Genomic DNA, 27620 nt, shown 5'->3' on the forward strand with positions numbered 1-27620 from the left:
CACCCATGTCTGACTATGCACTATCCTTTTGTCTTTCAAAAATCCTGCTTTTCAGGGTCAGAGTTGTGGTAAAGCAAGTTAAGCTGCCATCTGCAGTGCCAGCATCCCATATGGGCACTGGCTCAAGTCCTGGGTGCTCCACTTCCAATCCAGCTCCCTGCTAATACTCCTGGGAAAGCAATGGAGAATGGCCCAAATGCTTGGGCCCTTGTACCCATGTGGGAGACCCAGGTGAAGCTCCTAGCTCCTGGCTTCAGCCTGGCCCAGTCCCTGCCATTATAGTTAAACTTGGGGAGTAAGCCCCTCTCTGCATTTCTCCAACTCTGCCTTTCAAACAAATAAAATAAATTTTTTTAGATTTATTTATTTAGTTTGAAAGGCAGAGTTACAGAGAGGCAGAGTCAGAGAGACCTCTCCTGTCCACTGTTCACTCCCTAGATGGCTGCAACGGCCGGAGCTGTGTCGATCCAAAGCCAGGAGCCAAGAGCTTCTTCCCGGTCTCCCATATGGGTGCAGAGGCCCAAAGACTTAGGCCATTCATCTACTGCTTTCCTAGGCCATAGCAGACAACTGGATCAGAAGTGGAGCAGCCGGGCCTCTAACTGGCACCCATATGGGATGCCGGCACAGAGCTGGGGCAGGAAAGAAGATCCAGCCACCACCTGCAGGGGCCCAAGCACTTGAGCCATCTTCCACTGCTTTCCCAGGCCGTTAACAGGGAGCTGGTTCAGAAGTGGAGCAGCCGGGACTTGAACCATATGGGATCCCCATATGGGATGTCAGCATTGCTGGTGTTGGTTTTATCTGCCCCTTACCTTTATCTCTTTAAGCCACTAGATTTGGGGCTGCTGTTGTGGCATAGCACATAAAGCCACCTCCAAATGCCAGACCTGGAAGAAGCTCCTAGCTTCAGCCTGGCCTGGCCCCAATCATTAGGAGAGTGAACCAGGGGACAGAAGTGCACGCTCTCACGTGCTCTCACTCTCTCTCTCTCTCCCTCCCTCTAACCCTTTCAAATAAATAAATCTTTCAAAAACAAAAAACTACCAGCTTTGACTGTCACCCCTCCAGCAAAAGTTCTCTATCCAAGATTACCAATGACTTCCATACTGCTAAATCAATGCTTGATACTCAATTATTTGACCTGTCAGAAACAACTGACAGCCGATCACTCTCAATGCCAGCATCCCGGCTTCCAGGACACCATCTTCTGTCTTTGTTCTTAGGTCACCACTGGCTCCTCAGTCTCAGGTGCGGCGCCTCTTGTCTCAACCCGTCAACTCCAGAGTCCGCCCAAAGCCTTCCAGTTTCCTCCTACCTACGCTGACCTCCCAGGCACCTCACTTTGTGACTCCGCTGACTGGCCACTGGGCTGTACTGACTGCTGTCAACTCTGCACCACTAACACCTTCTGTAGTCTCCTGTGCAGCAGGAGGTCACAGTTACATTCCCAGAAGCCTCTTCTGCTACAACTCAGGGTTAGTTGAGCAGTGAGAGGCACTCGTGTGAGACTGGTGAGATGAAAAAGAGCCCTGTTGTCTGGGGGCAGCTGCAGGAAGACCGGAAAGGAGGAAGAACAAGTCACCCACTCCAGCAGGGAGCGACACAGCTTCCGCTGCGACCTTCGTGACACGGCAGCAGCACAGGAAGCACTGGGGGCAGCAGCAGGGCCTGCCGAGCTCTGGCTGCTCCAGAGGAGCCCCTGAGAAGAGTCCTGTGAACAGCTGTCTCCTTGACCCGCAGCGCTCCCAGCCTTTCCACCACGGGGAAGGATTCTGCTTCACACTTCACGTGCTGGAATGGCAGCAATAGTATGATACATACTTCTTTTGGACTCTGTGTATAGTTCCTGGTTCATAACTCACTCCCCAAGGCAGGCCACAGAAAGGAGAATTTCTCTCCCGAAGGCAGGTCACAGGAGCTCTGAACTGCCATCTTCCTCCGACCTACTTTGTCGGAGGACAAAGATCTCCATTTGAGAAGGCGTCTACCCCACGCCCAGCAGCAAAGAATGCCGAAGAACCTCAATGGCCAGGCCTGTTAGATTTCCCACCCAATCTATAGGCAGTCACACCTATGCAATGAGGTCTCCATAAAAACTCAAGAGGGGCCGGCACAGTGGCACGGCGGGTAAAGCAGCCACCTGAAGAGCCAGCATCCCATATGGGCACCAGTTCAAGTCCCAGCTGCTCAACTTCCAATCCACCACAGCCATTTGGGGAGTGAACCAGCAAGTGGAAGACCTCTCTGTAACTCTTTCAAATAGATTAATAAATCTTTTTTTTTTTTTTAAGGACACAGCTGTGAGAGGATCCACAGAGCCAACTAGGTGAAGATGCTGGAGGGTGCTGCCTGGAGAGGGGATGTGAGAGCTGTGTCCTTTCTCCCATATCCTGCATGCTGTGCATCCTTCCACCTATATATATATATTGTTGTTGTTGTTGTTTTGACAGGCAGAGTGGACAGTGAGAGAGACAGAAAGGTCTTCCTTTGCCGCTGGTTCACCCTCCAATGGCTGCCGCGGCCGGCGCACCGCACTGATCCGAAGCCAGGAGCCAGGTACTTCTCCTGGTCTCCCATGGGGTGCAGGGTCCAAGTACTTGGGCCACCCTCCACTGCACTCCCGGGCCACAGCAGAGAGCTGGCCTGGAAGAGGAGCAACTGGGACAGAATCCGGCGCCCCGACCGGGACTAGAACCCGATGTGCCGGCGCCGCAAGGCGGAGGATTAGCCTAGTGAGCCGTGGCACCGGCTGCACCTATATATTTTTAATAGCCTTTATAGTAAACCAATTAATGTGTTTCCCTAAGCTCTGTGGGTTCAAGCCTATTAATCAAACCCAAGGAGGGGTTGTGGGAGCTCTAAAATATAGCCAGGTGGTCAGACGCACAGGCATAGCAATCTAGGGCTTGCAGCTAGTATTTAAAGAGGCAGGGAACAGTCTGGAAGACTGAAGCCTCAACCCGTGGCTCCAGGCAGGCCGTCGGAACTGAGCTGAGACAGCTTGTGTCTGCTGCAGAACTAATGGCCTGCTTCGTGTGGGGGGAGAGCCCTACACTAATGACTTGCTTCTCCCCAAACCCTGATGAATACACTCTGTTAGAGCCAGTTTCTAGATCCGTTACAGAAGTGAAACATTACCACAGGTAAGTGAATAAAACATCCAAGAGACATCTCAAAACTCAAGTCCCAGAGTCAGAGTTGTGTAGTGGACTGGGCTGCCATCTGCCACACCAGCGTCCCGCAAGAGCCCAACTTGAGCCCCGGCTGTTCCGTTTCTGGTCCGGCTTCCTGTTAGAGTGCTGGGAAAGCAGCAGAGGATGCCCCAGGCACCCGGGTCCCTCTCCCTCTCCCATTCCGCAACCCTGCCTCTCAAATAGTGAAACAAATCTTTCCCAAAAAACCTCAAATACTGATTTCACCCTCCAAGTCTTCTTCACACAGTCTCCTCTATCTCAGTTTACGACCACACACTCCCTCCGCTCGGGCCAAAAGCAGACGTCATCCTCAACTCTTTTCTTCCTCCCACACCCCCATCTACTCTTGTCAACAAAATAGAAGGCTCATCCTGCTAATGTCCAAAGACACTGCCCACTGTGCTCCATGTTCACATCACCAAGCTGACCCAAGCCGCCACCACATTCACACAACAGTCACCTAACAGGTCCCCGGTCTGTCCTTGCGCTCACTCCTGCACCCACTCCAAAACAGGTGAGTCAGTTCCACTCAGATGTCATCACTTCTCTGCTCAAATCCCTAAATGAGGGACGGGTGCTGTGGCACAGCAGGTAAAGCCCTGGCCTGTAACGCCAGCATCCCCTAAGGCACCGGCTCAAGTCCCAGCTGCTCCCTTTCTGCCCCAGCTCCCTGCTAACATGCCTGGGAAAGCAGCGGAGGATGTCCCAAGTCTTTGGGGCGCTGCACCACGTGAGCGACCCAGAGGAAGGTCCTGGCTCCTGACATCAGATTGTCTCAGCTCCGGCCATTGTGGCCATCTGGGGAGTGAACCGGCTGATGGACGACCTCTCTCTCTCTCTGTCTCTACCTCTCTACATAACTCTGTCTTCCAACATCAGCTCCCTAAGGTTTTGTCAAAATCTGAGTAGCTGAATTATCTATGGCTTTATTATAACTTTTTCTGAAGACTCTCTCAGTTATCACTTATCAAATATTGGAGAGTTTTGCTATAGATTTGATAATGTTTCTTAATAAATTCAACCTAAATTTACAAGGCAAAACAGTGCTTATAAGAGACACTTATACCACAGTAAAGTCACTGCGGTGAGAGCTACCATCTGAGTCACAAGTGACGTCAAGCTTCTTGATGCACTTCTGCTGTCAGAAGTTAAGGCAAGCAGCAGGGTTTCCATTCCCGTGCAAATGTGCACAGCTAGTTTCTTCGTTTCTGCAGCTTTTTTTCCAGAACCCTGATGCAAGTGTAAAGAAAATTACACAATTGAGGAGCTTACACCTAACCAACTGAAAGTGATTAACCTGCAATGTAATAAAATACTAAAAGGCAAGTATCAAAAAGAACCTAATAAGTTCTACAAATGCCTTCTAAGCAATGATTCTGCTTAATTAAAGTATAGCCCTGGGGCAGGCACTAGGGCACAGTGGGTTAAAGCCCCAGCCCGCAGGGCCATCATCCCATATGGGCACCAGCTCAAGTTCCAGCTGCTCCACTTCCTATCTGGCTCCCTGCTAATGCACCTTGGAAAGCAGCGAGGATGGCCCAAGTCCTCAGGCCCCTAGACCCACAGAGGAGATCTGGAAGAAGCTTCTGGCTCCTGGCTTCAGATCAGCTCAGCTATAGCCATTGCAGCCATTTGGGGAATGAACCAGCAGATGGAAGATCTCTCTGTCTCTACCTCTCTCTGTAACTCTTTCAAATAATTTCTTAAAAAAATCTTTAATATATATATTTATATATAGTCCTGGACTTTTATCAGTAATTTGCAAGTATCAATTAGTATCAAAAATTTTTTTAATTTATCTGAAAGGCAGAGTTACATATAGGGAAAGACAGAGAGATCTTCAATCGGCTGGTTCACTCCTCAAAGGGGTGCAGTGGCTGTGGCTAGACCAGGCCAGAGCCAGGAGCCTGGAACTCCATGCAGGTGTCCCACATGTGTGGCAGGGGCCCAAGCACTTGCGCCAACTTCTCCTGCCTTCCCAGGAGCATAAATACAGAGCTGGACTGGAAGCAGAGCAGCCAAGACCCAAACCAGCGCTCATGTGAGATGCCAGCATCACAAACGGCAGCTTACCCTGCTGTGCCACAACACCAGCCACCCTGTAATTAAATTTGGTAACCGGGAACACTAACTTTGAATCCCAATTAAGGAAAATATTATTCACCTCCTCTCTCAAAAACAAACCCCAAGGGCCAGCATTGTGACCAACTTCTTAGTTGGTTTTCTTCTTAGCTGGTTTTCTTGTTAAGTAAATTTTCCATTTTACATTTATTCCTAATAAATTTCACCTTATTGATTTAGCACTTCATTATAACCTGTCAAAATATTTTAAAATCCTAATTCTAAAAATGAGCTGTCTCCCAGCTTGACTTCTGTTCTTTATTCAAATCACAATGGAAATGTCAGACAGGACAGGTGTCAAGTACGCCACACTCCGGGAGACACCCTCACGTGTGTACAGACATTTTAATTGTTTCAGTTTGGTGGTAAATGAGACTGCAAGTGGTTGCAACAGACCTTCTACCTAAAGGAAAATAATTTCTTGAGCTCCCTAGTAACAGCAGGAATAAAAATGTGCTTTTCTAGGGTTCAGGTAGTAAAGGATTAACTCTGCCCAAAGAGAAGGTCGGCCCTTTGCCCACCTTCAAGGAGGCGACCTCCAAGTCTTCACAATCTCCTGCCCGAGAAAGCGGTCTGCTTGCCCGGACACTGGGCAGCACGGGACACCAGCTCTGTCCTCGGCAGGCAAGCAGTCAGCCTTGCCCGCAAGAGAACCCCAAGAGACACCTTAGACACCCAGGCTCAGGGGAGCTCTGCTGGCTAACAATCTCTGTGCATGCTGCACCACTCCTCTGCTAGGCCAACAGGCACTGTCCACACAACCCCAGTGAAAGAGGACAGAAACTGATAGCTGGTCTCTCCTGCACCCTGCCCTGTATGTGTTCCCTTGTACCTTTTGCATTCATGATAATCTGCCCTTAACAAAGGTCACTATTCTTCTCAACAGGAAAGAGAGAACTCTCAGACAGAACTCTACCTCCAACCTCAACTCCTGAAATGCTACCCCGTCTGGCGCAATGCAATCTCACCAAGTTCACCAGGTCTCTGCAGGAACTGCTATTATCCGTAGTCTGTAATTCCTAAATTACATGCAATAATGCTGGCATTCAAAATGAACCACTGCAAACTCCAGGACATCAACGTGCTCTCAAGTAGTCACCAGCTGCCCTGTTTCTCCTGCTCTTGTACCTATGGACTCACTAAAACAAGAGGATTAAGTATTGTTTTACAACTCATTAGTCACACATTTCTAACCTGAATAAAAGAAACGGAACTCATTCTTGATGTTGGCACATGCTAATTAAAAGTGACACCATCTCTCACAGCCATATGAATATTAAAATATGCTGAAGAGCCTAATATCCAAAAGCATGTTGAACACATTCCATGCCAATCCAGAGTCCCCAAAACCTGGCTGGCCTTCCATTACCCAAAATATGTCTTGTTTTATCCTTTAGGGGAAAGGAAGAAGCGGGGAGAGCACAGGGATGCAGCTGAACTCAGTGAACAGCCGCCGTGTCCGCATTTACCTGGCAGTTTGAGTGACTCGCTTTCCCAACCACCACAAACCTCCACAGTGCACCAGATGTGGACAGTCTAACAAGGGGTGTGTCCTCCTTTAGAAATCTGATGACAGCTCTACAATCCCCAGGGAAAAAGACACGTTCATAAACAATCCGCTTACAGTTTCAGGGCTTCATGGGCCTCGAAGAGACGGTCGACTCCTCAAAGCCAGCTGTTTGAAGATGAGTATATTCCGGGGGCAAAGTAGCACTGAGCGCGCCATGAGCCACTCACCCAAGGAGCCGGGGAGCCTCTCTGGAGTGACCCTCGTCTCCTCTCAGCCTTTCCACTCAGAAGCCGGCCACAGCCTGCAGAGTGACTCCCACGGAGGAAGCTTCAAATCAGTCCTTCCCTCGCCATTTCCCGAAGGCCTTCTTCGTTTATTTGTACAACATAATCTTAGAAGTAAAAGACAGACACTGTGCAATCGGATCTGAACTCTGCCCCTTACACTCACTAGCTGGAGGGCAGAAGGCAAGACACTTCCCCAACCTCTTGGGGATTACTGAAATACCTTCCTTCCTGAGCTTAACCACCAGGCCTGCTTATAAGCCTGATTTTGTCCATCCAAGACATGAAAAATGTCTATCAGAATCAAGCACAACCGCTCTGCTGCTGCCTAATGGCACCTCCTCCTGCACCCAACCCAACCTGACAACTCCAGGCTTGACAAGACGTTCAGTTCCACAAAAGCCCAGCCTCTCCTACCTCCCTGCCTTCCAAAGGAGTGGAACGCCCTTCCTGCTTCCTATCTTCCACTCCACTAACATCTGCAGAGATCACCAGAGCTGGCTGCACCCGGCTTTTGTATGGTTCCAGGTCTAACAATGGTTTTTACACTTTTAAAGAGGTGTTTTGCAGGGGAAGAAAGAAAGAAAAAAGAACACGTAATAGGCTATACGTGGCCCCCCAGATCCTGAAGTATTTATCCTTTAACAGAAAGTCTGCCACCCCGAGCTCAGGCACCACTGGAGATTATCCTGCGGGTTCGCAGAGCGTGGTGCCCACATCATTCTGCAGGCACTGAAACCCATCAGTCTCACTGCTTCTCGGATTGATACCCTAGGGCTTAACCACTGTACCAGGCACAGAACAGTATCTAATACACGCTCAACAAATGAATTAACTGAATGAACCAGCTCCAGAACCAACTGGTGGGACACACAGATGGAAAGGCTGGGCCATCAGTAGTGAACACCACCAAGTCTGTTAAAGACACTGACACGCAGCTCACTCTACAGCATGCACAACACGGAGGCTGAGATCACAAACACTGCATCTGACAGAAAAGGGCACCGGGCAGCACAGACACGAAGTAACTTGCCACAAATCCCATGACCAAAGGCAGGGCGCCAGCACTTCAACCTAGGTCTTCTGTTTCTTAAATAAAATGCTTCTTTGTGAGACTGCGCTGTCTGTCTCTCAACACAAATTAGACACTTTCGATTACCAACGACTGAGACCTTATGGGCGTATAGGACACATAAAATTTAATATCTGACCCATTAATTTCGACAGTATTCGAGTTAAACGCTGCTTTTTAAAATGAAAATCAAATGGATACCCAGATACAAATAGGCTAAAAGCCCTCAAATTGAACACAAACTAAAAATTGTTAAGTTCATTTTTTTAACCAGTCCTTGAGAAAGCCACACAAAATTAGACAGCTTAATTAACAAATGCCACTGCCAGGAAAGCAGCTGCAGTCACAGCATGAACCCCTGTGTGTCAGCTGAGCTAAAACAAACCAGCAATTGAGGTAGTGCTTGTCTTTATGCTTCAGTGTGGGCAGCCCAGAGCCCACAGCTGATTATGGACGTTAACACCATCAGCATAAATGTTTCCTGAGGCAAAAAGAAATGTAAGAAACTATCAACTTTTAAAAAGCTTAGTTTCACATGAAAAGTTTCCGAGTAGGAACCAAAGTCTCAGCCAAATCCAACTACAAATCAGGTCCATGTAAGATAACACGGGTCTCCTGGCTTCAATCCGGTCCAGCCCCGGCTGCTGGCTACTTGGAGAGTGAATCAGAGGATGAAGACCTCTCCTTCTGTCACTCCCTCATCTCTGTCTTTAAAATAAAGGTTTTGTTTTTTTTTTTAAAGGTAACACTAAGTTCAAAGAATTGGGCCCATACATAATACACTGTCTAGCTATAATCCAATTTTAGAAGTCAGTCTCAAAATAAAACAGGGGGGAAAATTCTGCTGTTTGGAATTTATCAACGTGTTAAAATAAAACATGAATCACCCAAGGATTCTTAATGGAAATTTGAAAACATGCCTACACAGTGGCCATATTGCTTGAATAGAAAAAATAAATGGCTTATGAACTAAATAACAATGACACTTTACATCAGAAGTTACCATCACATACAGCAAGATAATAGTCAAGAGAAGGAGTGACAAAGCCAATGATATTAAAGAACTTTAGTTCCAAGATATCACAAGGCAACAGATAAACCATCAATTGCAGAAAAATATCCATAACATGCAATGAAAAAGAATTGTAATTCAGACACAGAACAATAAAAAAAATGCACAGGAAGAAAGAAAATAGACCAGAGACTTCACGGGTACTTCACAGAAGACAAAACAGATACGGTCAATAAATTGCTTGACATCAATAATAAAGGAAATTCAAATTAAAGCCACAATAACATACTATGACACATCCACCAGACTGGTAAAACTGACAAAGTCAGACAAAATAAACCACTGACAAGGATGTGGAGCAACCAAGAACTGCTCCATGTATTCGTGGATATATAAACTGGAACAACTACTCTGCAAAGCAACTTGGCGGTAAGCAGTCAAGCTACAGACTGGCTGGTCCATGACCCAGCAGTCTCACGACTCGGCATGCAGGCCAGGCACAGCCGCACCCCTGGGCAAAGGAGCTTCCCACTGCAGCAGCAGCAAGACTGGAAACACACCAAACACCCACCAACTGCAGGCTGAATTATCCACAGCAAAAATGAACTCTAAAAGCGTACAGCACCACAGCTGAGTCTTGGAAGCATAGTGCAGAATGGGTAGAAAGCAAGTCACCAAAAAAGACACACAGTGTGGTTCCCCAATAGAGTTCAAAAGTGACAAAACTAAGACAAAGTTGAGAAATGATGACCACCAAACTCATCCAATGACCACTGTTTTAAGTGGTGGAATACAGCAATGAACAAACAAGACATTTTGTCCCCATAAAATCTGTATCAGGTGCCAGTGCTACAGCATAGTAGGTAAAGCCTCAGGCTGCGGCACAGGCATCCCAAAGGGTGCCGATGAGTGTCCTGGCTGCTCCTCGAATCCAGCTCTCTGCTATGGCCTTTGAAAGCAGTAAAAGATGGCCCAAGTGCCTGGGCCCCATGCCTGCATGGGTGACCCAGAGGAAGCTCCTGCCTCCGAGTCACACAGCTCCAGCCATTACAGTCATTTGGGGAGTGAAACAGAAGATGGAAGATCTTTCTCTTCATCTCTCCCTTTCTGTCTGTAATTCTACCTCTCAAACAAATAAACAAAATCTTTAAAAAATAAATAAAAAAATTACATCAGAGCCAAGTGAGAAGAAATAAGTAAAATAAGGGTCAGCACTGTGGCACAGCAGGTAAAGCCGCCACCTGCAGTGCGGGCATCCCTTATGTGCGCCGGTTCCGGTGCTGGCTGCTCCACTTCTGATCCAGCTCTCTGCTGTGGCCTGGGAAAGCAGTAGAAGATGGCCCAAGTGCTTGGGCCCCTGCACCAGCATGGGAGACCTGGAAGAAGCTCCATGCTCCTAGCTTCAGATTGGCCCAGCTCCCAGCTCTGGTTGCTGCGGCCATTTCAGGAGTGAACCAGCAGATGGAAGACTGACCAAGTGACCACCCCACCTACCTCTCTCTCTAATAAAATAAATCTTTTAAAAAAAAAGTAAACTACAAAGCTTACAAGAGGGTGAAAAGGGTCTGAAGAATGAGGAGCTAAGGAGGGTTGCAGGAAGGTCTAGGTAGAAGGGCTACAGGAAGTATCAACACAGTGGCCCTGGGGTGAACACTGGGTGCGGGGGCAGAACTACTGGAGGGAGGGAGGAGGGCGAGGATGTGATCTGGAGCACACTCGGGCCTCAGGAGGCAGTGAGAAGGCTCCCCGCTAAGCTGGGCACTGGGAGCACAGGGGTGCTGTCCGACCACACAGACTGTGACACAGAGTGCTAGCTAGCCTCATCACCACTCACTGCAGAACCTCAGAAAGCAGTAGAGCGGCATTCAATTCCTTCCCTATCTTCTTTACAGAAATTGTTATGTCCTACTTCAGCAGAAAACAGTGTCTCCCCAAAGTAAGAATCTTCGCCAGTTTCAACTATAAACTGGGACCTATAAAAAGTTAACAATATTAATTCATTAGTGATAATGGTTGAAGGTGATGACAGATACACAAGGATTCAGTACAGCATCACTTTTTTAATGTCTGAAAACTTACAGCTTTAAAGTAAAATTGGGGCCGGCACCACAGCTCACTAAGCTAATCCTCCGCCTTGTGGCGCCGGCACACCGGGTTCTAAGTCCCGGTCGGGGCGCCGGATTCTGTCCCGGTTGCCCCTCTTCCAGGCCAGCTCTCTGCTGTGGCCAGGGAGTGCAGTGGAGGATGGCCCAAGTCCTTGGGCCCTGCACCCCATGGGAGACCAGGAGAAGTACCTGGCTCCTGCCATCGGATCAGCGCGGTACGCCGGCCGCAGGGTGCCAGCCGTGGCAGCCATTGGAGGGTGAACCAACGGCAAAGGAAGACCTTTCTCTCTCTCTCACTGTCCACTCTGCCTGTCCAAAAAAAAAGAAAAGTAAAATTGAAGATTCATATTTTAACTTTATTAACATAATCCCCATTTAACAGAAAAGTCACACAATTCCTATTTACGTTGTCTTTCAAAAGCTTTATAACAAAATAGTTTTCCATCATCCTTACCAAAAAAAGGAGATGCTTTTTTAAAAGTCTACGTGAAGACTTCCACCAGTGAACTGAGAGGAGTGGAAGGATGCTCACCTAATGGAAAACTGAACTAACAATCCTCCTGGTCCTGCAAAATCCGCACGGAGCCCTCAACACGAAGAGCTACTTCTGTAACCTACTGTGTAAGAAAGAAACTGAGGTGTAAACTTGTCCCTGTGCCAACAGTCCTACGATTCACCACTGTCCCCGCCCTTTTAGGAGGGGAGAAGAAGAAATGCCATGCCCCTCTTTTCCCTGTGCATGAAGGTGGGAAATGAGTACCAGCAAGTATCCCTCGCAGGTTCACACGCAATTTACAAGTAGAGCAAACACTCGGGGAGGGCTGAATACTCAGAAAACGGACACGTTTTTATTGCAGACATTTACTTTTAGTGACTGTTACCTTTCATGAAGCAGCCAGTCAGGCCAGACACCACCCCATCACGTAAGTGCCATCAGGAGCCATGGATCACTGAGTTCTCTCAACATCTAAGGGGGTGGGGGCTGACGCTGCGGCACAGCGAGTCAGAGGCACCAGCATCCCGTAGGAGTGCCCACTTGAGTTCTGGCTACTCCGTATCCCATCTGTCTCCATGCTAATGCGCCTGGAAAAGCAGCAGAAAGTGGCCCAAGCGCTTAGGCCCCCGCACCCACATGGGAGACCCAGATGAAGCTCCTGGCTCCTGGCTCCTAATCAGCCCAGCTCCAGCCACTGTGGCCATGTGGGGAGTGAACCAGCAGACAGAAGATCTGTCTCTCCCTCTCTCTAACTCTTTCAAATAAATAAACAAACCTTTGAGGAAAAAGCATCTAAGGGACCTACTACTGGGTCCATTTAGCTGACATGGGAGCAGAGACTACATCACAAAGAAAGCAGGATTCTGACGCCATGGACATGCCCTTTACCTGTGTGTTCCACTAGGGTTATTCGGGAGGGGGAGGCGAGGGAGTGGGGGTTGTGGGGAGAGAGAAGAGACATCTTCCATCTGCTGGTTGACTCCCCAAATGGCCACAACAGCCAGGGCTGGGCCAGACCAAAGCCAGGAGCTTCATCCAGGTCTCCCACGTGGGTGCAGGGGCCCAAGGACTTGGGCCATCTTCCGCTGCTTTCCTAGGCAGGCACATTAGTAGGGAGCTGGATCAGAAGTGGGGCAGCCAGGATTCCAACCAGCTCCCATATAGGTGGCAGCTTAACTTGCTACACGACAGTGCTGGGTCCTATTCAACTTTTAGACTAAGTCAGACTCAGTGCCATCTAGACCTACACTCTGGACACTGAAGCCTTGCTATTCCAAGTTGGGTGGCCACACCACTACTAACACTAGCATCACCTGGGAACTTGCTAGACATGCGAGTCTGAGCACTCCCGAGACAGACGGAACTACAGTCTAAAATTAACCAAGATCCCAGGTGACTGATGCACATTAAAGACTGAGAAGCCTTGATACAACACCTGCACACACTATTTTGAGACAATTTCTCCAGTCTAAAAACACAGCCCAGGGACCATCACTGTGGTCTAGTGGGTAAAAGCCAGCGCCTGCAGTGCTATGGCCTGGGAAAGCAGAAGATAGCCCAAGTCCTTGGTCCTGTACCCGTATGGGAGACCCAGAAGAAGCTCTTGGCTCCTAGCTTCAGATCAGCACGGCTCCAGTCGTTGCAGCCGTTTAGGGAGTGAACCAGCGGATGGTAGACCTACCTCTCTCTGCCTCTGCCTCTCTGTAACTCTGCTTTTCAAATAAATAAAATAAATGAATAAATAAATACCCAGCCCAGTAGTTAAACTAAGCTTGTGTGGTGACGGATCAGTGCTGCTGCTATTCCCCGGGCAGCCACGAAGAGCGGCCCTGACCTTTTCCCTGTGCCTAGCCTCACTTCCACTCCTTCATCTCTACCTACCCAGGCTGTACAGAGTCTACACCACAGCCCAACGTACTGACAGGCTTGAACCCTTTCTCCCAGAGTGACAAGGAGACAACAGGTATGCTTAACATGCCTTAGTTCCTTGAAATATGCCCAGAGACTGCCTGGGCTGACCAACTGCTGCAGGCACGACCTCTGCTCCTAACAACTGAGAACACGCTCAAAGAATAGTGCCCTGTGAAGCCAAACGAGAACTTCCGACACGTCCCTAACGACACAGCGCCGAGGACCAAGTAACCAGCAATGAACACACGGAATACACGTCCCTAACGACACAGCCCTGACGACCAAGTAACCAGCAATGAACACACGGAATATGCAATATCGTGACTTGGACGTTTTCCCCTGAAGACATTTTTTCCCAAAGGTTTGTTAATTTTATTTGAAAGGCAGAATTACAGAGAAACGCACACACACAGACACACACACACAGAGAAAAACAGGGAGAGTGTTACCTTCCCTCCACTGGCCCACTCCCCAAATGGCAGCAAAGGCCATAGCTGGGCCAGGCTGAAGCCAGGAACTTTAACTGGGTCTCCGACGTGTATACAAGGGCTCAAGCTCTCCCCACCCGCATGTTAGTAGGGAGCTGGATCAGAGGTGGGGCAGCCAGGAATGGCACCGGTGCCCATGTGGGGTGCTGGCACTGTGACACAGCACAGGCCCCGAGGCATTTTCTTGAAGCTGCGGTTTCTGCCACATCGAGTTACACTAGAAATCAAATTTAAGTTGCAGAAACCAACGTCTGCACATCTGACCAACTTCCGGGCTTTGCTGCTGCCTTTCTCCCATCTAGAGCTTTCTTCCCTCCACCAAGCTAACTCCACAGATCTCCCAAGAATGCGGGTGTGGGTCTCTACCAGACCCGCAGTGCCTGCAGCTCTGCACATCACTGAGGGAAGCAAAATTGAGGCAGGGGCCACTGGGTCTAGGACACAGGTGAACTCAGGTAAATGTGTTCACAGAGCCTTTCAGTTACATTTAACAGGTATTTCTTTTTTACGGAAAGACTTTACATTTACTTGAAAGGTGCGGGGAGGGGGTACAGAACTAGAGAGAGATTTCCCATTTGCTGGTTCACTCCCCAAACGGCTGTAACAGCTAGGTCTGGGCCATGCTGAAACCAAGAACCCCGTCCTGGTCTCCCACTAGGACGGCAAGGGCCCAAATACCTGTGTCACCTTATCCCAGACATATGAACACATTAAAGATGGAGCTGGACTGGAAACAGTAACTGGGACTTGAACTGGAACTTGGATACAGTCGCAGGCATGACAAGTGGCAGCTTGACCTCCTGCGCCACAGCACCAGCCCCTGACAGAGAGTTCTAAGTTAAAACACCAATACTCATACTCAGTGGCTTCCCACTCAGTGTGTAACAGCCTCCCATTTCATCACCTCGACTGGTCTGAGAACTGGTCTGTACCTTAGGGTGACATTTCACAACAACCTATTAGAGTCAATCATCGGGGCCAGTGCTGTGGCACAGCAGGTTAATCCTTCTGCGGCACTGGCATCCCACATGGGCACCGGTTTGAGTCCCAGCTGCTTCTCTTCTGATCCAGCTCCCTGCTATGGCCTGGGAAAACACTTAAAGAACGCCCAGGGGGCCGGCGCCGTGGCTCACTAGGATAATCCTCCGCCTAGTGGCGCCAGCACACCGGGTTCTAGTCCCGGTCGGGGCGCCGGATTCTGTCCCGGTTGCCCCTCTTCCAGGCCAGCCCTCTGCTGTGGCCAGGGAGTGCAGTGGAGGATGGCCCAGGTGCTTGGGCCCTGCACCCCATGGGAGACCAGGAAAAGCACCTGGCTCCTGGCTCCTGCCATCGGATCAGTGCGGTGCGCCGGCCGCAGCGCGCCGGCCGCGGCGGCCATTGGAGGGTGAACCAACGGCAAAGGAAGACCTTTCTCTCTGTCTCTCTCTCTCACTGTCCACTCTGCCTGTCAAAAAAAAAAAAAAAAAAAAAAGAATGCCCAGGGGCCGGCACCGTGGCTCACTAGGTTAATCCTCCACCTGTGGCACCGGCATCCCATATGGGCACCGGGTTCTAGTCCTGGTTGCTCCTCTTCCAGTCCAACTCTCAGCTGTGGCCTGGGAAGGCAGTGGAGGATGGCCCAAGTGCTTGCGCCTGCACCCACATGGGAGGTCCAGAAGAAGTTCCTGACTCCTGCTTTCGGATCAGCCCAGCCCCAGCTGTTGTGGCTCTTTGGGGGAGTGAACCAGCAGACAGAAGACCTTTCTGTTTCTCCCTCTCACTGTCCATAACTCTGCCTCTCAAATAAATAAATAAAATCTTTTATAAAAAAAATAAAGCCAGTCGTCTGCCCAGCTGTTTTAGCTACACAGATTTCAAAAACTATACAAATCTTAAGCAGCAAGGTTACCTGTATTAGTGGTTCTCAAATGAAGAGCCACGTGCATGTGCAAGACCCTGATGAGGTTCTCCATTTAGCCTGCACTGACAGGACTTCCTGCAATGGAGAAACAAGCTACGCCTGTGCTATCCAATGGCCATAATGAGGCATGGTGGTGGAGCACTGAAATGCAGGAACTGCTGTAACAGAACTTCTTTGTTAAAAGATTATTTATTTGTAAGTCAGAGTTACAGTGAGAGAGGGAGAGGAAGGGAGGGAGGGAGAGAAAGTGGGTGAGAGGGAGAGGGTGAGGAGAGGGAGGGGGAAGGAGGGGAGAGAGAAAGAGAAGGAGGGGGAGGGGAGGGGAGGGAGACGGAGAGAGAGATCTTCCATCTACTGGTTCACTCCCCAAATGGCCTCAACCACCAGAGCTTCATCTGGGTCTCCCACAAGGGTGCAGGGGCCCAAGCACCTGGGCCATTCCCAGGCAGCAAGGGAGCTGGATAGGAAGTGGAGGTGCCAGGACTCGAACTGGTGTCCATATGGAATGCCGGCATTACAAATGGCAGCTTAACCCACTATGCCACAGTGCTGGCCCCAGAACAGAACTTTTAATCTTATTTAATTTTAATTAACTTCAATTTAGCCAACCACAAGTGGCTAGTAAGTAGCACGTTAGTATCAGGTCTGGATCTGGACTCAACTCGTATGACATGAGAAAGGAATGAATTCTCCTTGGCTCCTTAACTGCTTGCTATGCTGTTCAGCCCAACTGTCCCCTTTAAAAAAAAAAAAAAGACTACAAAACATAGGTGGAATACATGTTGGATCTTAAAAGCAAAAAGAAACTGACAAAATAAGAAGGAAATGCCAGGCCAAAACTAAAGGGAAACCAAGAACCCAAACAGATAATGAGCAATCACCTTTGTACTGAAGACATTTGCCAATTCTGAAAACTTACCAGCTTTAATTTTTACAGTACTGCAAGGAAGAAGGAAAGGGATCAAAGCCTGGATTCTGGACAGTACAGTCGGTGTTTGGTACCCAGGGAGAATTTGGTTCCAGAACACTGCCCCCACAAATCTACAGCTGTTCAGGCCCCTCATATAAAGTGGCATAGTATTTGCATACAATCCATGCACATCCTCCCATACTTTAAATAATCTCTAGATTACTTATAACATCTATGATCATGCCAGTGCTATGTAAATAGTTGTTATACTTACTGTTCAGGGAATAATGGACAAAGGAAAAAAGTCCACACATGCAGTACAGACACAAGGCATTTTTCAAATGTTTTTAAAATTTTCATTTAATTTTTTGAGATGCGTACAGACAGGGACAGAGAGACAGAGATTCCATTCACTGGTGCACTCCTCAAATGCCTGCACCAGCCAGGGGTGGGCCAGGCCAAAGCCAGGATTACCAAAATAAATTTCTTTTAATGCAATTTTCCATGAACTTTCAAAAATAACCTTGTATGCATTCAATAATACTGAACAACATTTGAAGGAATTTTTCTAGAAGTTGACAAGTAATTCTAAAACATACACAAAAATGAAATTGGATTCCAAAACCAATTTCCAGTATATTGCAAAGTTAAAGGGGAAAGGCAAAATTATAAAGCACTTAGAAAATACCAGGGGAATTAGTTCATGCGCTCAGGGTAAGAAGAGTACCAACTCCACTACAGGGGCTGGTGTGTGGAGCAGCAGGCTAAGCTGCCACCGCAATGCCAGCACCCCACATGAGCACAGGTTGAGTCCTAGCTGCTCTGCTTCCAATCCAGCTTCCTGCCAATGTGCCTGGGAAAACAGTGGAAGATGGCCCCAAGTGCCTGGACCCCTGTCATCGACATGGGAGACCCAGATGGAATTCAAGGCTCCTGGCTTCAGCCTAGCCAACACTGGTGGGCTGTTGCAGCCATTTGTGTAGTGAAATCAGCAGAAGGAAAATCCCCTGGGGCCAGCATTGTAGCGGGTAAAGCCTCCACCTGCAGAGCCGGCATCCCATATGGTTGCCGGTTGGAGTCCCGGCTGCTCCATTTCCAATCCAGCTCTCTGCTATGGCCAGGGAAAGTAGTAGAAGATGGCCCCTACACCCTTGTCGGGGACCTGGAAGAAGCTCTTAGCTCCTGGCTTTGGATCAGCGCAGCTCCAGCCATTGTGGCCAACTGGGGAGTGAACTAGCGGATGGAAGACCCCTCTCTCTGCCTCTCCTCCTCTGTGTAACTCTTTCAAATAAATAAATAAATCTTTTAAAAAAAATCCCTGTCTCTCCCTCTCTTTGTAATTATTTCAAATAAAAAAAAGGACTGATAAAACTAGGTTATATTAATTTTTTTAGAGGACTGATAAACTAGGTTACATTAAATTTAACTTTTTTCTGTTCAATAAAAAAAAACCACCATTGAGAATCATTCAAATTGCATACTAGAGTAAGAAGAGTTAGCAGCAAAATATACAACAAAGGACTGTACTCTGAATATATAAAGAAACTACCAATCAATGAGGGAAAAGAGATCTAATAGAAAAATACGGGCACTCTGCAAGAGTAAATCCCAATGGCCGGTGAATGTACACAGAGTACAACTCCATGATAATCAGAAAAGGCTACTGAAAACCACAGGCTGCAGACCTCACCGGAGGGGTCGGCAGGGCAAGGAAGGGATGTGCTGGAGAAGTAAGCAGAGAGAACGGTGGACAGAGACGCGTCAGGGCCCAGAGGCAGCAGAATCACTCTTTGTTTTAAGATTCATTTATTTATTTGCTTGCAAGGCAGTTACAGAGAGGCAGCTGACACTCCAACCAGCGCCGATACGGGACGCCAGCACTGTAGGCGGCGGCTTTACTCACCACACCACAGCGCTGGCCCCACAAGACTCATTTTGGGAAAAACTCTTCGGGGCCAGGCACTCATTTTTTTCCCCTTTCTTTTTCAAAAGATTTATTTATTTATTTTGAAAGTCAGAATTACCCAGAGGGAAGGAGAGAGGGAAGAAGGGAGAGGGAGAGAGGGAGAAAGAGAGAGAGATGCCTTCAATTCGCTGGTTCAGCCCAAGTGACCTCAACAGCCAGGGCTGAGCCAGGCAGAAGCCAGGTGCTTCATCCACGTCTCCTTCATGGGTGGCAGGGGCCCAAACACTAGGGCCATCTTTGCTTTTCCCAGGCCATTAGCAGGAAGCTGAACTTAAGTGGAGCAGCCGGGACACAAACCAGCACCCACATGAGATGACTGCATTGAAGGTGGCGGCTTCACCCACGACGCCACATGTCGGCTCCAAGGCCAGGCACTCTTTCAAGTACACTCAATGGAGGCCACAATCCAGAACTGACTAAACTGTAACTAACTCCACCCGACCAAGTTTAAGGAGAACTCGACTGTTCCAGATCACTTCTCCCGCCAGCTCACTCCATTACTTTTGCTGCCGGGGAGCTGCACACTTGAATGAGAGTCCGCTGGAGGTGAGGGGATTCCACGCAAACACCCCTCTCGCTACTGAAGATTCCAGCCCGGCTACGTTCACTGTCCACCTCTGATTCTACAACCTCCGTATACTTCGACAGCCCTACAACAAAGCCCCCACTGCCCTCCGTGCCTCAGTCTGCCCCCGAGACCCCACCCTCCTGGAAACCTGCTGCAGGGCTCTCCCTCACCAACTCGAGCACTGAGCACCGCTCAATTACCAAACACAGGGACAGGAGCCTCTTCATTCCTGACACCGATTATTTACTGACTCAAGGATGCATAACACGGAACGGAACCCTTGACCCGCGGCTTACAACGTCCACTTGCCATCAGACGCCATCTGAACCTGCAGCAATATACAGAAGGCCCATCACCAATTTCATCTTTGTAGATTCTGTAGTTTTTATTAGCCTTTTCTTAGGAAAAAAGCAAAGCACAAAAGACAAAAGAAAATGCATTGAATTTAAACAAGAATTCATTGCTAGGCATAAAACCAACTCACACAAGACTGCTTCATTAGTCACCCCACAACTTGGCAATAACCCTGATTCTAGTACATGATAGCCAATTTTTCAGCACCAAAACAAAACCAGCAGGGAACTTATGCCTTAAGCACTGACATGTACACACCCTCCTGCTATTTGCCAAAAGCCACAAGTGTAGAACCATACAAACTGCTGTTTCAATGTAGAATTGTTCATTTAGATTCCAAAGCAAGACTCAATAAAAAATAAATAACCTAAACCCTGCATAAAACAGCCAAAATTCCTAAATAAAAAGTAGCTGTAAGGTCTTTCCAAGATTCTGAAAATTCTAAAAATTATGTTTCAGACCCCTAAAGTGAAGACACTCTCACCAGTGGTCAAAAAGGGTCACATGCGCATCCCAAATCACGAACAGCTTTCGCCTCGGTGACTTGCCTTCATTTCACGACGCTCTAGAAAGCAGCAGTTCCCAGACGTGAGCGCGCACAGAAGCACCCAGGCCCCACGTTACGATCACTTGCTGGGCCCCACGTTACAGCGGGGCTGGGCCAGGTCACAGACAGGCAGGAGCACTTGCATGTCCACCACATGTCTAGGTGCTGTGAGAACCACTGAAAACCCCCTGGAGCGTAGTGGCACGTGTGGGTGTCAGCATCCCCCCACAAGCATCTCATGACTAAAGAGGAACTCTGACCAGAGCGACTGCAGAGCCTCAGGAAGGATTTCCAACTGGAGTGCTGACCCTGCTTACCCGAGCGAGCGTCCTGACCTGTCCTGACCTGTCCTGACCTGGTGCTGACCTGTCCCTTGCAAAAGGTCCCATCTGAACCGCAGTGAAAGCTTTGAGATGCTCTGGCCCTGGGCGACCGGCGCTTCAGCACTGAGAGGAGGGCTGTCCTACGTGGTTTCGGGGCTTCACGTGAACCCTATAAAGCATTTTCTGGACCAGTCATCAGGAATCCTTTAAAAACCCCACTCACGTTGTGTCACTTTGAACAACTCTGTCTCCAGAAACGAGGATGAGTCAATGAACACAAGGTCAACTTACAGAGAACAGGAAAGTTTTGGAACTGTAAGGAGAGAGCACCATTTTTTCCTGGCTCATCTGAGGACACTAGTACTTTATTTTGTTTTTTAAAGCAAAGCTGAAAACATAAATAATCAAGTTCTCCCCGATAGTGTCAAGTCTTCCTTCCATGGTTCTAGGTGAGGTTCTTTACCAAGGCAAACAAAATAGTAGCAGTTGACTGCTGCAATTAACAGTTCTCCAATAATTAACACTCCTGGGTTCTTTGGTTCACTCACTCAAAAAATACTGTGTCAGATACCGGGGACGCAGTACTACACAAAACAAATTTCTGGGGCCAGCGTTGTGGCACAGTGGGTTAGCCACCTCCTGCAACACCAGCAAATCCTACATGGGCACCAGCTGGAGGCCCAGCTGCTCCACTTCCAGTCCGGCTCCCTGCTAATGTACCTGGAAAAGCAGGGAAGGTGTCCCCACGCTCGGGTCTCTGCACCCGTGTCAGGGACCTAAAAGGAGCTCCAGGTTCCTGGCTTCAGCCTGACTCAGCCCCAGCTGTTGAGCCAGCAGCCAGTGGAAGATCTCTCTCAGTCTCCCTCTCTCTGCCTTTTAAATAACATTTTTTAATATTAGGTTGGTGTTCACTTAACAGTTTTGTGTTTAAATTCTTCCCTTTCCATCACTGTTCTATGCATTTTTTTCCAAATCTTTTTTGCCAATGCTTAAGTCAGGTCACTCCTATTTTCTTTATTTGAAAGGGGAGAGAGAGAGAGAGAGAGAGAGAGAGAATGAATCTTCTATACGCTGGTTCACTTCCTAAATGGCCACAACAGCCAGGGCTGGGCCAAGCTGACCAGGAGCCAGGAGCTTCTTCCGGGTCTCCCCCATGGGTGCAGGGGCCCAAACACTTGGGCCATCTTCTGTTGCTTTCCCACGCACATTAGCAGGGGCCGGAAGGGAAGTGGAGCAGCTGGGATTTGAATGAGGATCCATATGGGATGCCAACGCTGCAGACGGTAGCTTAACTCACTAGGGCTACAAATAAACCTGTAAGAACAAAAGAGAAAAAAAAATCTGTCTTCATGGAGCTTTCTCACAAAACATACCATCTACCAACAAACAGAACCTACATAAAACTGCTAAGCTCGCTCATCAGCCCAGCTGAGACAAATGTATGTCGCTTGGGTGGAGAGAGCAGCACACACAGCCAGCACCTGCAGCCCCAGCAGAAGCCAAACCACCAGATGGGAAGAACTCTGATACAGAATCTGGAGGCAAGGAGATCCAGACACAGACGGCCACAAACAAGGCTCTTCCGCCCTACACAAGACTCTGAACCTCGGTGGAGGGGCACTGGCCCCAAAAATGGAAGAGATAGGTCACTCTTAAAAGCAGGATGCAAAACTCTAAACTGGTAGCATTCATTTCAAAAACACGGATAGCACAGCAGTGTGTCAGAGATTAAAATACTAGGATTCTCCACAAGAGGCTCACAGTCCAGTATTTTCTTCTTGCTCCCCAAAAACTGTTTCCTGTGGGGAGCAATCCGGACTGGACTAAGTTACTGAAATTAAGACTTATTCTATGCATCTGCTCTCCCACAACATGGCGTTGGGAGAGAAGTAAACAGCTTCCGCACAGCTGCCTCCAGTTCAACTAATAAACTGTAGGACTTGCTCCTGATTGGAGAGCAGCATACTCGGCGTGTGGGCAGCCGAGTTGGGATTGGCGGAGGAGGACTATAAAGGAGGAGAGAGACGGCATGCACCAGGAACATCTATGGGGAACATCTAAGGGAACCCGTGCAGCCCCCGAGAAGAGCCGGCCGGCGGTGTGCCGCTCCCCTGCGGAAGTGGGGAATGTGGCAGGGGGAACTGCCCTTCCACGGAGGTGGAAGGGACAGTAGCCAACCCGGGAAGAACCAGCAGCAAACCCGGGGAGGGCCGAGCAGACGAAAGAACAGCGCAGGGTCCTGTGTTGCTCCTCCACGAAGAGGGGGAGCGACAGTTTCCCATCATAAACAGCATCAACCCAAGGAAAAAACCTCTGTAGGGGTTACTAAAGCACATCCTTCGGCAAATAAGAAGCATCAATCACTCGGAGCATTAACTATTCTTACTGAATTCGAAATTGATTAAAAATAAACAACTCTGATACATTCATGAAGCTACCTAAGCTACTAGGGCAGAAGAGAATTTCATGTTGACAGTGTGAGACTCAGACAGGAAACGTAATCACCGACATCTCCCAGACACGGTCATTTAGTCGTACTATTGACTTCTAGTCAGAAGACTGGGTTAAGCTCTTAATGTTTATTCATTTATTTTCATCTACTTGAAAGGCAGAGACAGACAGACATCTTCTGTCCTCTGGTTCCATGACAAACGCCCACAACGGCCAGGGCTGGCCAGGAGCCCAGAACTCGGCCAGGTCTCCCGTGCAGGTGGCAGGGGCGAGCACTTGGAGCTGCTGTCTCCCAGGGGCATCAGCGGGACCGAGCAGAGCAAGGCAGCCGCGTCCCCCACTGCACACAACACCAGCCCCGTCCTCTCGGCGTGCTGCCAGCAGGGCCTCCCGGGGGTCGCTTGTGAGCGAGTGACCTAGGCTTCCACAAAACACAAAGGACACAAATACGCCCACAACACGTGAGGCATGAAGGAGACGAAGCAGTAAAGCCTTCAGCTCAGGTCTGGCCCATGGCACAGAGCAGACGTGAGACCGACTTTACAAAAAGGCAGCAGCAGTCACATCTACCAACTACTGGGTCTCAGTGGGAGCCTGGCAAATGCTATCTTTCTTCCCTATCATTGGACAATATTCAAATACAGGATTTTTCTCTCAGTTTATAATAAATGAGTTTATAATAAATGGAAATGCACATCAATAAAATTTACATGATTATTTTCATTAAATGAGTCTTAAAGTCTGTAAGAAACACCTTCATGTTCCTAAAAATTGGTAAACTTGTGATGCCACTAGTGTTTTTCTGAGGCTTCCTACTGCTAAAGAGTGGTAACAGAGCCACTCAGACGAAAACATCTACTTCTGCTTACAAACTATTTCAGTAGAGTGTTTTGGAAATCAGGCTATGATTAACAACATGTGCAAAAGTCCACTTGGAGTTGAACTATATATGCTTATCTAAATTTCATTTCCTGGGGCTAGCGTCGTGGCATGGCAGGGCAAGCTGCGCGGGTGACACAGGCATACGGGCGGTGGCCCAAGTCCCGGCTGCTCCACTTCCAATCCAGCTCCCTGAGAACGCACCTGGGAAAGCAGCAGCAGACGGCCGGGGCCTCAGACGCCAGCATTCACCTGGGAGACCCTGAAAAAGCTCCTGGCTCTGAGCAGCCCGGCTCCAGCCATTGCAGCCACCGGGGAGTGAAGCAGGGGGTGGAAGGCACCGCTCGCCCCACAGCCGTCCACACTCAACTCAATAAATCAACCTTACAATAAATTTTATTTCCAACGTGGAACTGTTTTATACACACACACACACACAGGTTGGAACACAGAAGGTTTCTCTGCTGCTTTATAAACAGAAATAGTTGTGATTTAGATTTTTTTGCATTATTTTTAGAAATGCCAGGAACTAGTAGGTACGAATTTCATTTCTCTTGCTCTAGGCCACCCTGAGTCAAGAAATGAAATAAAGTTTTGCCAACATGTTGGTAGAGACAAAGGGCTCAGCCCACTACTGAGAGAGGGGTCCGGTGAGACCAGGCGCAGCCCCGACGGGCAGCTGAACACGCGCACTCACCTGCGGGCAGACGCTTCCCGGAGAACCCCCTACCGACGCCAGTAAGGTCACTTACTCACCTTACCCAAATGTCAAGACTTCTCATTTTAAATTATTTATACAGGTATCAGAAAAAAATTCTCAGACTCCCACTGCAATCTTCTGAATTTTGACAGGGGAAAACAGTAATGAAAACATGTTCTGATAAACTAGAGCTTTAAGGCAAAAAGTACTGATTTCATACTGGTAAAAACAAAATGCACCTCCCAAATAGGGTTAAAACAGAACTTTTAATGTCACTGAAATTTAAAGTAAGAATTGACCTAAGTGAAAATCTAAACTGGAAACCTTTAATTTCAAAACTGAGTATTTTACATGTTGCATTAGTGCTGTAAATCCTTTTTTTTTTTTTTTTTTTTTTTTGACAGGCAGAGTTAGCCAGAGAGAGAGAGAGAGAGAGAGAGAGAGAGAGAGAGGTCTTCCTTTGCCGCTGGTTCACCCCCCAAAGAGCCGCTATGGCCGGCGCACCGCGCTGATCCGATGGCAGGAGCCAGGTGCTTCTCCTGGTCTCCCATGGGGTGCAGGGCCCAAGCACCTGGGCCATCCTCCACTGCACTCCCAGGCCACAGCAGAGGGCTGGCCTGGAAGAGGGGCAACCAGGACAGAACCCGGTGCCTTGACCAGGACTAGAACCCGGGGTGCCGGCGCCGCAGGCGGAGGATTAGCCTGGTGAGCCGCGGCGCCGGCCCGCTTTGAATCCATCCTGCACAAGACTGTTTTCTCAAAAGTAAGACACCACGAAGCGCAGGGCTGCGAGGCGGAGAAACGCGGCCACCCACTCCTCAGCCAGCCCACTCGGCGCGCCCAGGCCCGCACACAGCACCGCCAGGCGCAGCCACTCGGTCCGAGGCCCCTGTCCAGCCTCCCGGGGAGCGCGGCCGGGCTCGGTTAGGCGACCCCCAGGCCTGCAGGGAGCATCGCGGGACCCTCGCCGCAGCCCGCCTTCCGCTCCGCTGGACCCTCGGACACTGGCCCCGACCTTCACCCGACTTTTCGGGGCTGAGCTGTGAACGCGACGTCTGCTCCACCCGAGGCCTCCCCTCGGCCCAGGCCTCGCAGGGGCGCCCCGCCGGACCACCGCACGGGCCCCGACGGCGTCCTGCCTCGCTGACCCTCAGGAACCGGACCGCGCGAGTTCGGCTGGGCCTCCCTCCCGGGGCGGCCACAGAGCCACCACCGCACGGACGCCGGGTGTGGGCGCCCCGGGACGTGCGGGGCCAAGCAGGACGCACGGCCGACGGCAGCGGCGCGCACTCGCGCCCCGCGCCCCACGCCCCGCGCCCCGCGCCGGGGCAGCGCTGACCGTCGAGCGCCGACCGTGCCCCGTCTGAAAACGGCACCAGCCGCGAGGGCCGGGGCTTCTGCCCACACGGCGAGGGCCTCCCTTCCCACGCAGGGCCCCCGCGCCCTCCCGAGCCCCGCGGGCGCCCACCGCCATCCCCGCGGCTCCACCATCCGCCGCCCCGCCAGACCCCGGCTGCGGCTCGCCGGACCCCCAGCCCCCCGCTACAAAGGGGCGCCCGCCCGGCCCGAGCGGGACACCCGGGCGCACGGGGGCTGCGGCCCCCGCCGGCCGCGCCCCGAAAGCAGGCCGCCTCCCGGCCCGGCCCGGCCCGGCCGCCGCCTTTTGTTCCGGCGCTCGGTGCGCTCCGCGGAGGCGCCCCCGGCCCACAGGCCCCCTCGGCCTGCTCCGGCGCCCCCGGCCGCCGCACGCCCCAGCCCCGCCGGCCTCCCGCCCGCCCGCGAGCCCGCGAGCCCGGCCGGCGGGCGGGGGCGCCGGAGGAAGCCGGTCTCCGCCGGATCCGCGCCGCGGCGGTCGGCCCGGCCCCGCGCTGCCCTCCGCCCCAGGGGCCGCGGCCCTGCCCACGACCAGGCGCCGCCCGCCGCCCGCCGCCCCCGGCCCGCGCCCCGCGCCCCGCACTCACTCGGGCCGCGGCTCAGCACCGTGCGACGGAGGCAGACTACGACGGGGCGGCGCCGGCGCCGGCGGCCGCGCTCCCTCCCACGCCTCGCGCCGCGGGCGCACAGTGGTGCTGGCCCGGAGGCGGCGGCGGCGGCGGCGGCGGGCTCGCGCCCTCGGGGCCGTGCTGAGTCGGCGCGGACCCGTGCGCGTGCGCGGCGGCCGGCTGAGGCGCGCGCCTCCCCGCGGCTGCGCACGCCCGGCCGCGGCTCGGCGCCGAGCTTCCGCCTCCCCGGAGGACCGCGCATGCGCGTCGCGATCCGCGCATGCCCGGTGCGCCCCGGGCGCCGCTCCCGACGTCCGCTCCGGGACCGTGGAGCTGGCTCTCGGGGTGGCCGGAGGCTGCGCGCGGGCGTGGCCGCCGGCCGGGGGAAGCCCTGGCGTGGGGGGGCCGGGGTCGCGGCGCTGGCGGGCGTCCTGCGGCGGGGGTGGGCGCTCCCCCGGCGGCACTGGCGGCCGGCAGGGTTGGACGGACAGGGGGGCGCCCGCGTCGGCCCCTTCCGTGCCCCCAAACCCTGGGGGCCCTGCCGCGCCGTCGTGCGCCCGCCCCAGCCTGCACACGCACCCCAGAGGTGGCCTCGGGCCCCTTCCGAGATGCGGAGACTGAGGCTGGGAGTCTCGTAATGGCGGCGTCGCCGGGGTCCGCCGCGAAGGGGGCCGGACGGCGACCGCAGGTGCACAGGCCACCCCGGGGGCGCCGGCGGCCTGGGCTTGGCGGCGGGGCCGCGCGAGGGTGTCAGGCAGGAAGCGGCCACTGATTTATGCGCTTTGAAAACGCGGCACTCGCAGCCTTGCGGTCGGAAATGAAAGCAGAAGCTGAGCGACTTTCA

At 51.0% G+C, this 27620-nt stretch overlaps 1 protein-coding gene across 46 annotated transcripts in view; it reads right to left on the minus strand.

The window, feature by feature from the left end:
- Positions 1 to 26967, minus strand: part of PTK2 (protein tyrosine kinase 2) — a 296019-nt gene extending 269052 nt beyond the window's left edge. For 37 of the 46 annotated variants that reach the window (XR_016236040.1, XR_016236042.1, XM_089335789.1 and 34 more), the window contains exon 1: positions 26756 to 26967. The gene's annotated coding sequence lies outside the window, so the exon portion shown is untranslated. The remainder of the gene's footprint in view (positions 1 to 26755) is intronic. The other 9 variants (XM_070075579.2, XM_089335781.1, XM_070075555.2 and 6 more) reach the window with 5 other exon arrangements.
- Positions 26968 to 27620: the final 653 nt, after the last annotated feature.

Source organism: Oryctolagus cuniculus, chromosome 6 (genome assembly GCF_051225735.1).
Source record: "Oryctolagus cuniculus isolate XC-2025 breed Fujian yellow rabbit chromosome 6, ASM5122573v1, whole genome shotgun sequence".
NCBI lineage: Eukaryota > Metazoa > Chordata > Mammalia > Lagomorpha > Leporidae > Oryctolagus > Oryctolagus cuniculus.